This window comes from Ambystoma mexicanum, chromosome 1p (genome assembly GCF_040938575.1).
Source record: "Ambystoma mexicanum isolate Mex_15411 chromosome 1p, UKY_AmexF1_1, whole genome shotgun sequence".
In the NCBI taxonomy this organism is placed as follows: Eukaryota; Metazoa; Chordata; class Amphibia; order Caudata; family Ambystomatidae; genus Ambystoma; species Ambystoma mexicanum.
Genome location: NC_090921.1, coordinates 1,025,445,220 through 1,025,462,539, shown reverse-complemented (window position 1 = coordinate 1,025,462,539; position 17,320 = coordinate 1,025,445,220). Strand labels below are relative to the sequence as shown.

At 41.5% G+C, this 17,320-nt stretch overlaps 5 non-coding genes across 5 annotated transcripts; all 5 read left to right on the top strand.

Moving 5' to 3' along the window:
• Positions 1 to 86, top strand: TRNAY-GUA (transfer RNA tyrosine (anticodon GUA)). The gene is given in 2 exon segments: positions 1 to 37; positions 51 to 86. It is a non-coding gene; the product is annotated as a tRNA-Tyr (tRNA).
• A 4,430-nt stretch (positions 87 to 4,516) lies between these two features.
• TRNAY-GUA (transfer RNA tyrosine (anticodon GUA)) lies at positions 4,517 to 4,602 on the top strand. Its single transcript is given in 2 exon segments — positions 4,517 to 4,553; positions 4,567 to 4,602. It is a non-coding gene; the product is annotated as a tRNA-Tyr (tRNA).
• A 1,833-nt stretch (positions 4,603 to 6,435) lies between these two features.
• On the top strand, positions 6,436 to 6,521 carry TRNAY-GUA (transfer RNA tyrosine (anticodon GUA)). The gene is given in 2 exon segments: positions 6,436 to 6,472; positions 6,486 to 6,521. It is a non-coding gene; the product is annotated as a tRNA-Tyr (tRNA).
• A 3,136-nt stretch (positions 6,522 to 9,657) lies between these two features.
• On the top strand, positions 9,658 to 9,743 carry TRNAY-GUA (transfer RNA tyrosine (anticodon GUA)). The gene is given in 2 exon segments: positions 9,658 to 9,694; positions 9,708 to 9,743. It is a non-coding gene; the product is annotated as a tRNA-Tyr (tRNA).
• Positions 9,744 to 16,748: 7,005 nt separating this feature from the next.
• TRNAY-GUA (transfer RNA tyrosine (anticodon GUA)) lies at positions 16,749 to 16,834 on the top strand. The gene is given in 2 exon segments: positions 16,749 to 16,785; positions 16,799 to 16,834. It is a non-coding gene; the product is annotated as a tRNA-Tyr (tRNA).
• Positions 16,835 to 17,320: the final 486 nt, after the last annotated feature.

Sequence of the window (17,320 nt, the reverse complement as noted above, 5' to 3'; positions counted from 1 at the left end):
CCTTCGATAGCTCAGTTGGTAGAGCGGAGGACTGTAGTGGTAAAACAGGCATCCTTAGGTCGCTGGTTCAAATCCGGCTCGAAGGACTTTTGCCAAATGCACATTTTATTGAATACTTGGAAAGTAAAATACGTAAAATAACAGACAATTTATAATTATATTATATTTCATCACTGAAAATAGGTGCCTTTTGCTTTGAGGCTGTGGCCACGTTATTTTTCTGTCCGACACCAATCTTCGTTGGTTTCCTGTGAGGTATTTTGGATCCCCATCTCTTGCTATGAACTGACAAAACAGCAGAGTCCCCTTGACAATCTTGATTTCTCAAGGGAAATGGGAGAACACTATACACCATCCAAGATATTAAAATATTGTCAAGGCCCAACACAGCTGAATACTCTGAGGAGATGGCCTGTGAGGCGCCGCCTTTCAACTTTTCCCCCTTAGTATGGTGGTCATTAACATGCGGGAGACTGCGGAGGGGGTCATTTTTTTAATTGGGAACTGATGTGCTTTTACTCAATTCGGGAACCTCACAAGCCAAATTTGTAGTATTTTGCACGAATTGCAAGAGATGTTTACAAGTCGACGGTTGAAGTGGAAGCTCGTATTGAGTTTGCTAGAGTTGATTTGCCAAGCCTTTGATAGCTCAGTTGGTAGAGCAGAGGACTGTAGTGGTAAAACAGGCATCCTTAGGTCGCTGGTTCAAATCTGGCTCAAAGGACTTTTGCCAAATGCACATTTTATTGAATACTTGGAAAGTAAAATACTTGGAAAGTAAAATAACAGACAATTTATAATTATATTATATTTCATCACTGAAAATAGATGCCTTTTGCTTTGAGGCTGTGGCCACGTTATTTTTCTGTCCAACACGAATCTTCATTGGTTTCCTGTCAGGTGTTTTGGATCCCCATCTCTTGCTATGAACTGGCAAAACAGCAGAATCCCCTTGACAATCTTGATTTCTCAAGGGAAATGAGAGAACACTATACACCATCCAAGATATTAAAATATTGTCAAGGCCCAACACGGCTGAATACTCTGAGGAGATGGCCTGTGAGGCGCCGCCTTTCAACTTTTCCCCCTTAGTATGGTGGTCATTAACATGCGGGAGACTGCGGAGGGGGTCATTTTTTTAATTGGGAACTGATGTGCTTTTACTCAATTCGGGAACCTCACAAGCCAAATTTGTAGTATTTTGCACGAATTGCAAGAGATGTTTGAATGTCGACGGTTGAAGTGGAAGCTCGTATTGAGCTTGCTAGACACTGATTTGCCAAGCCTTCGATAGCTCAGTTGGTAGAGCGGAGGACTGTAGTGGTAAAACAGGCATCCTTAGGTCGGTGGTTCAAATCCGGCTCGAAGGACTTTTGCCAAATGCACATTTTATTGAATACTTGGAAAGTAAAATACTTGGAAAGTAAAATAACAGACAATTTATAATTATATTATATTTCATCACTGAAAATAGATGCCTTTTGCTTTGAGGCTGTGGCCACGTTATTTTTCTGTCCGACACCAATCTTCGTTGGTTTCCTGTGAGGTGTTTTGGATCCCCATCTCTTGCTATGAACTGACAAAACAGCAGAATCCCCTTGACAATCTTGATTTCTCAAGGGAAATGGGAGAACACCATACACCATCCAAGATATTAAAATATTGTCAAGGCCGAACACTGATGAATACTCTGAGGAGATGGCCTGTGAGGCGCCGCCTTTCAACTTTCCCTCCTTAGTATGGTGGTCAGTAACATGCGGGAGACTGCAGAGGCGGTCACTTTTTTAATTGGGAACTGATGTGCGTTTACTCAATTCGGGAACCTCACAAGCCAAATTTGTAGTATTTTGCACGAATTGCAAGAGATGTTTGCATGTCGACGGTTGAAGTGGAAGCTCGAATTGAGCTTGCTAGAGAACGGTTTGTCAAGCCTTAGATAGCTCAGTTGGTAGAGGATAGGACTGTAGTGGTAAAACAGGCATCCTTAGGTCGCTGGTTCAAATCCGGCTCGAAGGACTTTTGCCAAATGCAAATTTTATTGAATACCTGGAAAGTAAAATACTTGGAAAATAACATAACAGACAATTTATAATTATATTATATTTCATCACTGAAAATAGATGCCTTTTGTTTTGAGGCTGTGGCCACATTATTTTTCTGTCCAACACCAATCTTCTTTGGTTTCCTGTGAGGTGTTTTTTTGATCCCCATCTCTTGCTATGAACTGGCAAAACAGCATAATCCCCTTGACAATCTTGATTTCTCAAGGAAAATGAGAGAACACTATACACCATCCAAGATATTAAAATATTGTCAAGGCCCAACGCAGCTGAATACTCTGAGGAGATGGCCTGTGAGGTGCCGCCTTTCAACTTTTCCCCCTTAGTATGGTGGTCAGTAACATGCGGGAGACTGCGGAGGGGGTCATTTTTTTAATTGGGAACTGATGTGCTTTTACTCAATTCGGGAACCTCACAAGCCAAATTTGTAGTATTTTGCACGAATTGCAAGAGATGTTTACAAGTCGACGGTTGAAGTGGAAGCTCGTATTGAGTTTGCTAGAGAATGATTTGCCAAGCCTTCGAAAGCTCAGTTGGTAGAGCGGAGGACTGTAGTGGTACAACAGGCATCCTTAGGTCGCTGGTTCAAATCCGGCTCGAAGGACTTTTGCCAAATGCAAATTTTATTGAATACTTGGAAAGTAAAATACTTGGAAAGTAATATAACAGACAATTTATAATTATATTATATTTCATCACTGAAAATAGATGCCTTTTGCTTTGAGGCTGTGGCCACGTTATGTTTCTGTCCAACACGAATCTTCATTGGTTTCATGTGAGGTGTTTTGGATCCCCATCTCTTGCTATGAACTGGCAAAACAGCAGAATCCCCTTGACAATCTTGATTTCTCAAGGGAAATGAGAGAACACTATACACCATCCAAGATATTAAAATATTGTCAAGGCCCAACGCGGCTGAATACTCTGAGGAGATGGCCTGTGAGGTGTCGCCTTTCAATTTTTCCCCCTTAGTATGGTGGTCAGTAACATGCGGGAGACTGCGGAGGGGGTCATTTTTTTAATTGGGAATTGATGTGCTTTTACTCAATTCGGGAACCTCACAAGCCAAATTTGTAGTATTTTGCACGAATTGCAAGAGATGTTTACAAGTCGACGGTTGAAGTGGAAGCTCGTATTGAGTTTGCTAGAGTTGATTTGCCAAGCCTTTGATCGCTCAGTTGGTAGAGCAGAGGACTGTAGTGGTAAAACAGGCATCCTTAGGTCGCTGGTCCAATTCTGGCTCAAAGGACTTTTGCCAAATGCACATTTTATTGAATACTTGGAAAGTAAAATACTTGGAAAGTAAAATAACAGACAATTTATAATTATATTATATTTCATCACTGAAAATAGATGCCTTTTGCTTTGAGGCTGTGGCCACGTTATTTTTCTGTCCAACACGAATCTTCATTGGTTTCCTGTCAGGTGTTTTGGATCCCCATCTCTTGCTATGAACTGGCAAAACAGCAGAATCCCCTTGACAATCTTGATTTCTCAAGGGAAATGAGAGAACACTATACACCATCCAAGATATTAAAATATTGTCAAGGCCCAACACGGCTGAATACTCTGAGGAGATGGCCTGTGAGGCGCCGCCTTTCAACTTTTCCCCCTTAGTATGGTGGTCATTAACAGGCGGGAGACTGCGAAGGGGGTCATTTTTTTAATTGGGAACTGATGTGCTTTTACTCAATTCGGGAACCTCACAAGCCAAATTTGTAGTATTTTGCACGAATTGCAAGAGATGTTTGAATGTCGACGGTTGAAGTGGAAGCTCGTATTGAGCTTGCTAGAGACTGATTTGCCAAGCCTTCGATAGCTCAGTTGGTAGAGCAGAGGACTGTAGTGGTAAAACAGGCATCCGTAGGTCACTGGTTCAAATCCAGATTGAAGGACTTTTGCCAAATGCAAATTTTATTGAATACTTGGAAAGTAAAATGCTTGGAAAATAAAATAACAGACAATTTATAATTATATTATATTTCATCACTGAAAATAGATGCCTTTTGCTTTGAGGCTGTGGCCACGTTATGTTTCTGTCCAACACCAATCTTCATTGGTTTCCTGTGAGGTGATTCGGATCCCCATCTCTTGCTATGAACTGGCAAAACAGCAGAATCCCCTTGACAATCTTGATTTCTCAAGGGAAATGAGAGAACAGTATACACCATCCAAGATATTAAAATATTGTCAAGGCCCAACACGGCTGAATACTCTGAGGAGATGGCCTGTGAGGCGCCGCCTTTCAACTTTTCCCCCTTAGTATGGTGGTCAGTAACATGCGGGAGACTGCGGAGGGGGTCATTTTTTTTCATTGGGAACTGATGTGCTTTTACTCAATTCGGGAACGTCACAAGCCAAATTTGTAGTATTTTGCACGAATTGCAAGAGATGTTTACAAGTCGACGGTTGAAGTGGAAGCTCGTATTGAGTTTGCTAGAGAACAATTTGCCAAGCCTTCGATAGCTCAGTTGGTAGAGCAGAGGACTGTAGTGGTAAAACAGGCATCCTTAGGTCGCTGGTTCAAATCCGGCTCGAAGGACTTTTGCCAAATGCACATTTTATTGAATACTTGGAAAGTAAAATACGTAAAATAACAGACAATTTATAATTATATTATATTTCATCACTGAAAATAGATGCCTTTTGCTTTGAGGCTGTGGCCACGTTATTTTTCTGTCCGACACCAATCTTCGTTGGTTTCCTGTGAGGTATTTTGGATCCCCATCTCTTGCTATGAACTGACAAAACAGCAGAATCCCCTTGACAATCTTGATTTCTCAAGGGAAATGGGAGAACACTATACACCATCCAAGATATTAAAATATTGTCAAGGCCCAACACAGCTGAATACTCTGAGGAGATGGCCTGTGAGGCGCCGCCTTTCAACTTTTCCCCCTTAGTATGGTGGTCATTAACATGCGGGAGACTGCGGAGGGGGTCATTTTTTTAATTGGGAACTGATGTGCTTTTACTCAATTCGGGAACCTCACAAGCCAAATTTGTAGTATTTTGCACGAATTGCAAGAGATGTTTACAAGTCGACGGTTGAAGTGGAAGCTCGTATTGAGTTTGCTAGAGTTGATTTGCCAAGCCTTTGATTGCTCAGTTGGTAGAGCAGAGGACTGTAGTGGTAAAACAGGCATCCTTAGGTATCTGGCTCAAAGGACTTTTGCCAAATGCACATTTTATTGAATACTTGGAAAGTAAAATACTTGGAAAGTAAAATAACAGACAATTTATAATTATATTATATTTCATCACTGAAAATAGATGCCTTTTGCTTTGAGGCTGTGGCCACGTTATTTTTCTGTCCAACACGAATCTTCATTGGTTTCCTGTCAGGTGTTTTGGATCCCCATCTCTTGCTATGAACTGGCAAAACAGCAGAATCCCCTTGACAATCTTGATTTCTCAAGGGAAATGAGAGAACACTATACACCATCCAAGATATTAAAATATTGTCAAGGCCCAACACGGCTGAATACTCTGAGGAGATGGCCTGTGAGGCGCCGCCTTTCAACTTTTCCCCCTTAGTATGGTGGTCATTAACATGCGGGAGACTGCGGAGGGGGTCATTTTTTAATTGGGAACTGATGTGCTTTTACTCAATTCGGGAACCTCACAAGCCAAATTTGTAGTATTTTGCACGAATTGCAAGAGATGTTTGAATGTCGACGGTTGAAGTGGAAGCTCGTATTGAGCTTGCTAGAGACTGATTTGCCAAGCCTTCGATAGCTCAGTTGGTAGAGCAGAGGACTGTAGTGGTAAAACAGGCATCCTTAGGTCGCTGGTTCAAATCCAGATTGAAGGACTTTTGCCAAATGCAAATTTTATTGAATACTTGGAAAGTAAAATGCTTGGAAAATAAAATAACAGACAATTTATAATTATATTATATTTCATCACTGAAAATAGATGCCTTTTGCTTTGAGGCTGTGGCCACGTTATGTTTCTGTCCAACACCAATCTTCATTGGTTTCCTGTGAGGTGATTCAGATCCCCATCTCTTGCTATGAACTGGCAAAACAGCAGAATCCCCTTGACAATCTTGATTTCTCAAGGGAAATGAGAGAACAGTATACACCATCCAAGATATTAAAATATTGTCAAGGCCCAACACGGCTGAATACTCTGAGGAGATGGCCTGTGAGGCGCCGCCTTTCAACTTTTCCCCCTTAGTATGGTGGTCAGTAACATGCGGGAGACTGCGGAGGGGGTCATTTTTTTTCATTGGGAACTGATGTGCTTTTACTCAATTCGGGAACGTCACAAGCCAAATTTGTAGTATTTTGCACGAATTGCAAGAGATGTTTACAAGTCGACGGTTGAAGTGGAAGCTCGTATTGAGTTTGCTAGAGAACAATTTGCCAAGCCTTCGATAGCTCAGTTGGTAGAGCGGAGGACTGTAGTGGTAAAACAGGCATCCTTAGGTCGCTGGTTCAAATCCGGCTCGAAGGACTTTTGCCAAATGCACATTTTATTGAATACTTGGAAAGTAAAATACGTAAAATAACAGACAATTTATAATTATATTATATTTCATCACTGAAAATAGATGCCTTTTGCTTTGAGGCTGTGGCCACGTTATTTTTCTGTCCGACACCAATCTTCGTTGGTTTCCTGTGAGGTATTTTGGATCCCCATCTCTTGCTATGAACTGACAAAACAGCAGAATCCCCTTGACAATCTTGATTTCTCAAGGGAAATGGGAGAACACTATACACCATCCAAGATATTAAAATATTGTCAAGGCCCAACACAGCTGAATACTCTGAGGAGATGGCCTGTGAGGCGCCGCCTTTCAACTTTTCCCCCTTAGTATGGTGGTCATTAACATGCGGGAGACTGCGGAGGGGGTCATTTTTTTAATTGGGAACTGATGTGCTTTTACTCAATTCGGGAACCTCACAAGCCAAATTTGTAGTATTTTGCACGAATTGCAAGAGATGTTTACAAGTCGACGGTTGAAGTGGAAGCTCGTATTGAGTTTGCTAGAGTTGATTTGCCAAGCCTTTGATAGCTCAGTTGGTAGAGCAGAGGACTGTAGTGGTAAAACAGGCATCCTTAGGTCGCTGGTTCAAATCTGGCTCAAAGGACTTTTGCCAAATGCACATTTTATTGAATACTTGGAAAGTAAAATACTTGGAAAGTAAAATAACAGACAATTTATAATTATATTATATTTCATCACTGAAAATAGATGCCTTTTGCTTTGAGGCTGTGGCCACGTTATTTTTCTGTCCAACACGAATCTTCATTGGTTTCCTGTCAGGTGTTTTGGATCCCCATCTCTTGCTATGAACTGGCAAAACAGCAGAATCCCCTTGACAATCTTGATTTCTCAAGGGAAATGAGAGAACACTATACACCATCCAAGATATTAAAATATTGTCAAGGCCCAACACGGCTGAATACTCTGAGGAGATGGCCTGTGAGGCGCCGCCTTTCAACTTTTCCCCCTTAGTATGGTGGTCATTAACATGCGGGAGACTGCGGAGGGGGTCATTTTTTTAATTGTGAACTGATGTGCTTTTACTCAATTCGGGAACCTCACAAGCCAAATTTGTAGTATTTTGCACGAATTGCAAGAGATGTTTACAAGTCGACGGTTGAAGTGGAAGCTCGTATTGAGTTTGCTAGAGAATGATTTGCCAAGCCTTCGAAAGCTCAGTTGGTAGAGCGGAGGACTGTAGTGGTACAACAGGCATCCTTAGGTCGCTGGTTCAAATCCGGCTCGAAGGACTTTTGCCAAATGCAAATTTTATTGAATACTTGGAAAGTAAAATACTTGGAAAGTAATATAACAGACAATTTATAATTATATTATATTTCATCACTGAAAATAGATGCCTTTTGCTTTGAGGCTGTGGCCACGTTATGTTTCTGTCCAACACGAATCTTCATTGGTTTCATGTGAGGTGTTTTGGATCCCCATCTCTTGCTATGAACTGGCAAAACAGCAGAATCCCCTTGACAATCTTGATTTCTCAAGGGAAATGAGAGAACACTATACACCATCCAAGATATTAAAATATTGTCAAGGCCCAACGCGGCTGAATACTCTGAGGAGATGGCCTGTGAGGTGCCGCCTTTCAACTTTTCCCCCTTAGTATGGTGGTCAGTAACATGCGGGAGACTGCGGAGGGGGTCATTTTTTTAATTGGGAATTGATGTGCTTTTACTCAATTCGGGAACCTCACAAGCCAAATTTGTAGTATTTTGCACGAATTGCAAGAGATGTTTACAAGTCGACGGTTGAAGTGGAAGCTCGTATTGAGTTTGCTAGAGTTGATTTGCCAAGCCTTTGATCGCTCAGTTGGTAGAGCAGAGGACTGTAGTGGTAAAACAGGCATCCTTAGGTCGCTGGTTCAATTCTGGCTCAAAGGACTTTTGCCAAATGCACATTTTATTGAATACTTGGAAAGTAAAATACTTGGAAAGTAAAATAACAGACAATTTATAATTATATTATATTTCATCACTGAAAATAGATGCCTTTTGCTTTGAGGCTGTGGCCACGTTATTTTTCTGTCCAACACGAATCTTCATTGGTTTCCTGTCAGGTGTTTTGGATCCCCATCTCTTGCTATGAACTGGCAAAACAGCAGAATCCCCTTGACAATCTTGATTTCTCAAGGGAAATGAGAGAACACTATACACCATCCAAGATATTAAAATATTGTCAAGGCCCAACACGGCTGAATACTCTGAGGAGATGGCCTGTGAGGCGCCGCCTTTCAACTTTTCCCCCTTAGTATGGTGGTCATTAACAGGCGGGAGACTGCGAAGGGGGTCATTTTTTTAATTGGGAACTGATGTGCTTTTACTCAATTCGGGAACCTCACAAGCCAAATTTGTAGTATTTTGCACGAATTGCAAGAGATGTTTGAATGTCGACGGTTGAAGTGGAAGCTCGTATTGAGCTTGCTAGAGACTGATTTGCCAAGCCTTCGATAGCTCAGTTGGTAGAGCAGCGGACTGTAGTGGTAAAACAGGCATCCTTAGGTCACTGGTTCAAATCCAGATTGAAGGACTTTTGCCAAATGCAAATTTTATTGAATACTTGGAAAGTAAAATGCTTGGAAAATAAAATAACAGACAATTTATAATTATATTATATTTCATCACTGAAAATAGATGCCTTTTGCTTTGAGGCTGTGGCCACGTTATGTTTCTGTCCAACACCAATCTTCATTGGTTTCCTGTGAGGTGATTCGGATCCCCATCTCTTGCTATGAACTGGCAAAACAGCAGAATCCCCTTGACAATCTTGATTTCTCAAGGGAAATGAGAGAACAGTATACACCATCCAAGATATTAAAATATTGTCAAGGCCCAACACGGCTGAATACTCTGAGGAGATGGCCTGTGAGGCGCCGCCTTTCAACTTTTCCCCCTTAGTATGGTGGTCAGTAACATGCGGGAGACTGCGGAGGGGGTCATTTTTTTTCATTGGGAACTGATGTGCTTTTACTCAATTCGGGAACGTCACAAGCCAAATTTGTAGTATTTTGCACGAATTGCAAGAGATGTTTACAAGTCGACGGTTGAAGTGGAAGCTCGTATTGAGTTTGCTAGAGAACGATTTGCCAAGCCTTCGATAGCTCAGTTGGTAGAGCGGAGGACTGTAGTGGTAAAACAGGCATCCTTAGGTCGCTGGTTCAAATCCGGCTCGAAGGACTTTTGCCAAATGCACATTTTATTGAATACTTGGAAAGTAAAATACATAAAATAACAGACAATTTATAATTATATTATATTTCATCACTGAAAATAGATGCCTTTTGCTTTGAGGCTGTGGCCACGTTATTTTTCTGTCCGACACCAATCTTCGTTGGTTTCCTGTGAGGTATTTTGGATCCCCATCTCTTGCTATGAACTGACAAAACAGCAGAATCCCCTTGACAATCTTGATTTCTCAAGGGAAATGGGAGAACACTATACACCATCCAAGATATTAAAATATTGTCAAGGCCCAACACAGCTGAATACTCTGAGGAGATGGCCTGTGAGGCGCCGCCTTTCAACTTTTCCCCCTTAGTATGGTGGTCATTAACATGCGGGAGACTGCGGAGGGGGTCATTTTTTTAATTGGGAACTGATGTGCTTTTACTCAATTCGGGAACCTCACAAGCCAAATTTGTAGTATTTTGCACGAATTGCAAGAGATGTTTACAAGTCGACGGTTGAAGTGGAAGCTCGTATTGAGTTTGCTAGAGTTGATTTGCCAAGCCTTTGATAGCTCAGTTGGTAGAGCAGAGGACTGTAGTGGTAAAACAGGCATCCTTAGGTCGCTGGTTCAAATCTGGCTCAAAGGACTTTTGCCAAATGCACATTTTATTGAATATTTGGAAAGTAAAATACTTGGAAAGTAAAATAACAGACAATTTATAATTATATTATATTTCATCACTGAAAATAGATGCCTTTTGCTTTGAGGCTGTGGCCACGTTATTTTTCTGTCCAACACGAATCTTCATTGGTTTCCTGTCAGGTGTTTTGGATCCCCATCTCTTGCTATGAACTGGCAAAACAGCAGAATCCCCTTGACAATCTTGATTTCTCAAGGGAAATGAGAGAACACTATACACCATCCAAGATATTAAAATATTGTCAAGGCCCAACACGGCTGAATACTCTGAGGAGATGGCCTGTGAGGCGCCGCCTTTCAACTTTTCCCCCTTAGTATGGTGGTCATTAACATGCGGGAGACTGCGGAGGGGGTCATTTTTTTAATTGGGAACTGATGTGCTTTTACTCAATTCGGGAACCTCACAAGCCAAATTTGTAGTATTTTGCACGAATTGCAAGAGATGTTTGAATGTCGACGGTTGAAGTGGAAGCTCGTATTGAGCTTGCTAGAGACTGATTTGCCAAGCCTTCGATAGCTCAGTTGGTAGAGCAGAGGACTGTAGTGGTAAAACAGGCATCCTTAGGTCGCTGGTTCAAATCCAGATTGAAGGACTTTTGCCAAATGCAAATTTTATTGAATACTTGGAAAGTAAAATGCTTGGAAAATAAAATAACAGACAATTCATAATTATATTATATTTCATCACTGAAAATAGATGCCTTTTGCTTTGAGGCTGTGGCCACGTTATGTTTCTGTCCAACACCAATCTTCATTGGTTTCCTGTGAGGTGATTCAGATCCCCATCTCTTGCTATGAACTGGCAAAACAGCAGAATCCCCTTGACAATCTTGATTTCTCAAGGGAAATGAGAGAACAGTATACACCATCCAAGATATTAAAATATTGTCAAGGCCCAACACGGCTGAATACTCTGAGGAGATGGCCTGTGAGGCGCCGCCTTTCAACTTTTCCCCCTTAGTATGGTGGTCAGTAACATGCGGGAGACTGCGGAGGGGGTCATTTTTTTTCATTGGGAACTGATGTGCTTTTACTCAATTCGGGAACGTCACAAGCCAAATTTGTAGTATTTTGCACGAATTGCAAGAGATGTTTACAAGTCGACGGTTGAAGTGGAAGCTCGTATTGAGTTTGCTAGAGGACGATTTGCCAAGCCTTCGATAGCTCAGTTGGTAGAGCAGAGGACTGTAGTGGTAAAACAGGCATCCTTAGGTCGCTGGTTCAAATCTGGCTCGAAGGACTTTTGCCAAATGCACATTTTATTGAATACTTGGAAAGTAAAATACGTAAAATAACAGACAATTTATAATTATATTATATTTCATCACTGAAAATAGATGCCTTTTGCTTTGAGGCTGTGGCCACGTTATTTTTCTGTCCGACACCAATCTTCGTTGGTTTCCTGTGAGGTATTTTGGATCCCCATCTCTTGCTATGAACTGACAAAACAGCAGAATCCCCTTGACAATCTTGATTTCTCAAGGGAAATGGGAGAACACTATACACCATCCAAGATATTAAAATATTGTCAAGGCCCAACACAGCTGAATACTCTGAGGAGATGGCCTGTGAGGCGCCGCCTTTCAACTTTTCCCCCTTAGTATGGTGGTCATTAACATGCGGGAGACTGCGGAGGGGGTCATTTTTTTAATTGGGAACTGATGTGCTTTTACTCAATTCGGGAACCTCACAAGCCAAATTTGTAGTATTTTGCACGAATTGCAAGAGATGTTTACAAGTCGACGGTTGAAGTGGAAGCTCGTATTGAGTTTGCTAGAGTTGATTTGCCAAGCCTTTGATAGCTCAGTTGGTAGAGCAGAGGACTGTAGTGGTAAAACAGGCATCCTTAGGTCGCTGGTTCAAATCTGGCTCAAAGGACTTTTGCCAAATGCACATTTTATTGAATACTTGGAAAGTAAAATACTTGGAAAGTAAAATAACAGACAATTTATAATTATATTATATTTCATCACTGAAAATAGATGCCTTTTGCTTTGAGGCTGTGGCCACGTTATTTTTCTGTCCAACACGAATCTTCATTGGTTTCCTGTCAGGTGTTTTGGATCCCCATCTCTTGCTATGAACTGGCAAAACAGCAGAATCCCCTTGACAATCTTGATTTCTCAAGGGAAATGAGAGAACACTATACACCATCCAAGATATTAAAATATTGTCAAGGCCCAACACGGCTGAATACTCTGAGGAGATGGCCTGTGAGGCGCCGCCTTTCAACTTTTCCCCCTTAGTATGGTGGTCATTAACATGCGGGAGACTGCGGAGGGGGTCATTTTTTTAATTGGGAACTGATGTGCTTTTACTCATTTCGGGAACCGCACAAGTCAAATTTGTAGTATTTTGCACGAATTGCAAGAGATGTTTGAATGTCGACGGTTGAAGTGGAAGCTCGTATTGAGCTTGCTAGACACTGATTTGCCAAGCCTTCGATAGCTCAGTTGTTAGAGCGGAGGACTGTAGTGGTAAAACAGGCATCCTTAGGTCGCTGGTTCAAATCCGGCTCGAAGGACTTTTGCCAAATGCACATTTTATTGAATACTTGGAAAGTAAAATACTTGGAAAGTAAAATAACAGACAATTTATAATTATATTATATTTCATCACTGAAAATAGATGCCTTTTGCTTTGAGGCTGTGGCCACGTTATTTTTCTGTCCGACACCAATCTTCGTTGGTTTCCTGTGAGGTGTTTTGGATCCCCATCTCTTGCTATGAACTGACAAAACAGCAGAATCCCCTTGACAATCTTGATTTCTCAAGGGAAATGGGAGAACACCATACACCATCCAAGATATTAAAATATTGTCAAGGCCGAACACTGATGAATACTCTGAGGAGATGGCCTGTGAGGCGCCGCCTTTCAACTTTCCCTCCTTAGTATGGTGGTCAGTAACATGCGGGAGACTGCAGAGGCGGTCACTTTTTTAATTGGTAACTGATGTGCGTTTACTCAATTCGGGAACCTCACAAGCCAAATTTGTAGTATTTTGCACGAATTGCAAGAGATGTTTGCATGTCGACGGTTGAAGTGGAAGCTCGAATTGAGCTTGCTAGAGAACGGTTTGTCAAGCCTTAGATAGCTCAGTTGGTAGAGGATAGGACTGTAGTGGTAAAACAGGCATCCTTAGGTCGCTGGTTCAAATCCGGCTCGAAGGACTTTTGCCAAATGCAAATTTTATTGAATACCTGGAAAGTAAAATACTTGGAAAATAACATAACAGACAATTTATAATTATATTATATTTCATCACTGAAAATAGATGCCTTTTGCTTTGAGGCTGTGGCCACATTATTTTTCTGTCCAACACCAATCTTCTTTGGTTTCCTGTGAGGTGTTTTTTTGATCCCCATCTCTTGCTATGAACTGGCAAAACAGCATAATCCCCTTGACAATCTTGATTTCTCAAGGAAAATGAGAGAACACTATACACCATCCAAGATATTAAAATATTGTCAAGGCCCAACGCAGCTGAATACTCTGAGGAGATGGCCTGTGAGGTGCCGCCTTTCAACTTTTCCCCCTTAGTATGGTGGTCAGTAACATGCGGGAGACTGCGGAGGGGGTCATTTTTTTAATTGGGAACTGATGTGCTTTTACTCAATTCGGGAACCTCACAAGCCAAATTTGTAGTATTTTGCACGAATTGCAAGAGATGTTTACAAGTCGACGGTTGAAGTGGAAGCTCGTATTGAGTTTGCTAGAGTTGATTTGCCAAGCCTTTGATAGCTCAGTTGGTAGAGCAGAGGACTGTAGTGGTAAAACAGGCATCCTTAGGTCGCTGGTTCAAATCTGGCTCAAAGGACTTTTGCCAAATGCACATTTTATTGAATACTTGGAAAGTAAAATACTTGGAAAGTAAAAAACAGACAATTTATAATTATATTATATTTCATCACTGAAAATAGATGCCTTTTGCTTTGAGGCTGTGGCCACGTTATTTTTCTGTCCAACACGAATCTTCATTGGTTTCCTGTCAGGTGTTTTGGATCCCCATCTCTTGCTATGAACTGGCAAAACAGCAGAATCCCCTTGACAATCTTGATTTCTCAAGGGAAATGAGAGAACACTATACACCATCCAAGATATTAAAATATTGTCAAGGCCCAACACGGCTGAATACTCTGAGGAGATGGCCTGTGAGGCGCCGCCTTTCAACTTTTCCCCCTTAGTATGGTGGTCATTAACATGCGGGAGACTGCGGAGGGGGTCATTTTTTTAATTGTGAACTGATGTGCTTTTACTCAATTCGGGAACCTCACAAGCCAAATTTGTAGTATTTTGCACGAATTGCAAGAGATGTTTACAAGTCGACGGTTGAAGTGGAAGCTCGTATTGAGTTTGCTAGAGAATGATTTGCCAAGCCTTCGAAAGCTCAGTTGGTAGAGCGGAGGACTGTAGTGGTACAACAGGCATCCTTAGGTCGCTGGTTCAAATCCGGCTCGAAGGACTTTTGCCAAATGCAAATTTTATTGAATACTTGGAAAGTAAAATACTTGGAAAGTAATATAACAGACAATTTATAATTATATTATATTTCATCACTGAAAATAGATGCCTTTTGCTTTGAGGCTGTGGCCACGTTATGTTTCTGTCCAACACGAATCTTCATTGGTTTCATGTGAGGTGTTTTGGATCCCCATCTCTTGCTATGAACTGGCAAAACAGCAGAATCCCCTTGACAATCTTGATTTCTCAAGGGAAATGAGAGAACACTATACACCATCCAAGATATTAAAATATTGTCAAGGCCCAACGCGGCTGAATACTCTGAGGAGATGGCCTGTGAGGTGCCGCCTTTCAACTTTTCCCCCTTAGTATGGTGGTCAGTAACATGCGGGAGACTGCGGAGGGGGTCATTTTTTTAATTGGGAATTGATGTGCTTTTACTCAATTCGGGAACCTCACAAGCCAAATTTGTAGTATTTTGCACGAATTGCAAGAGATGTTTACAAGTCGACGGTTGAAGTGGAAGCTCGTATTGAGTTTGCTAGAGTTGATTTGCCAAGCCTTTGATCGCTCAGTTGGTAGAGCAGAGGACTGTAGTGGTAAAACAGGCATCCTTAGGTCGCTGGTTCAATTCTGGCTCAAAGGACTTTTGCCAAATGCACATTTTATTGAATACTTGGAAAGTAAAATACTTGGAAAGTAAAATAACAGACAATTTATAATTATATTATATTTCATCACTGAAAATAGATGCCTTTTGCTTTGAGGCTGTGGCCACGTTATTTTTCTGTCCAACACGAATCTTCATTGGTTTCCTGTCAGGTGTTTTGGATCCCCATCTCTTGCTATGAACTGGCAAAACAGCAGAATCCCCTTGACAATCTTGATTTCTCAAGGGAAATGAGAGAACACTATACACCATCCAAGATATTAAAATATTGTCAAGGCCCAACACGGCTGAATACTCTGAGGAGATGGCCTGTGAGGCGCCGCCTTTCAACTTTTCCCCCTTAGTATGGTGGTCATTAACAGGCGGGAGACTGCGAAGGGGGTCATTTTTTTAATTGGGAACTGATGTGCTTTTACTCAATTCGGGAACCTCACAAGCCAAATTTGTAGTATTTTGCACGAATTGCAAGAGATGTTTGAATGTCGACGGTTGAAGTGGAAGCTCGTATTGAGCTTGCTAGAGACTGATTTGCCAAGCCTTCGATAGCTCAGTTGGTAGAGCAGCGGACTGTAGTGGTAAAACAGGCATCCTTAGGTCACTGGTTCAAATCCAGATTGAAGGACTTTTGCCAAATGCAAATTTTATTGAATACTTGGAAAGTAAAATGCTTGGAAAATAAAATAACAGACAATTTATAATTATATTATATTTCATCACTGAAAATAGATGCCTTTTGCTTTGAGGCTGTGGCCACGTTATGTTTCTGTCCAACACCAATCTTCATTGGTTTCCTGTGAGGTGATTCGGATCCCCATCTCTTGCTATGAACTGGCAAAACAGCAGAATCCCCTTGACAATCTTGATTTCTCAAGGGAAATGAGAGAACAGTATACACCATCCAAGATATTAAAATATTGTCAAGGCCCAACACGGCTGAATACTCTGAGGAGATGGCCTGTGAGGCGCCGCCTTTCAACTTTTCCCCCTTAGTATGGTGGTCAGTAACATGCGGGAGACTGCGGAGGCGCTCATTTTTTTAATTGGGAAACTGATGTGCTTTTACTCAATTCGGGAACGTCACAAGCCAAATTTGTAGTATTTTGCACGAATTGCAAGAGATGTTTACAAGTCGACGGTTGAAGTGGAAGCTCGTGTTGAGTTTGCTAGAGAACGATTTGCCAAGCCTTCGATAGCTCAGTTGGTAGAGCGGAGGACTGTAGTGGTAAAACAGGCATCCTTAGGTCGCTGGTTCAAATCCGGCTCGAAGGACTTTTGCCAAATGCACATTTTATTGAACACTTGGAAAGTAAAATACATAAAATAACAGACAATTTATAATTATATTATATTTCATCACTGAAAATAGATGCCTTTTGCTTTGAGGCTGTGGCCACGTTATTTTTCTGTCCGACACCAATCTTCGTTGGTTTCCTGTGAGGTATTTTGGATCCCCATCTCTTGCTATGAACTGACAAAACAGCAGAATCCCCTTGACAATCTTGATTTCTCAAGGGAAATGGGAGAACACTATACACCATCCAAGATATTAAAATATTGTCAAGGCCCAACACAGCTGAATACTCTGAGGAGATGGCCTGTGAGGCGCCGCCTTTCAACTTTTCCCCCTTAGTATGGTGGTCATTAACATGCGGGAGACTGCGGAGGGGGTCATTTTTTTAATTGGGAACTGATGTGCTTTTACTCAATTCGGGAACCTCACAAGCCAAATTTGTAGTATTTTGCACGAATTGCAAG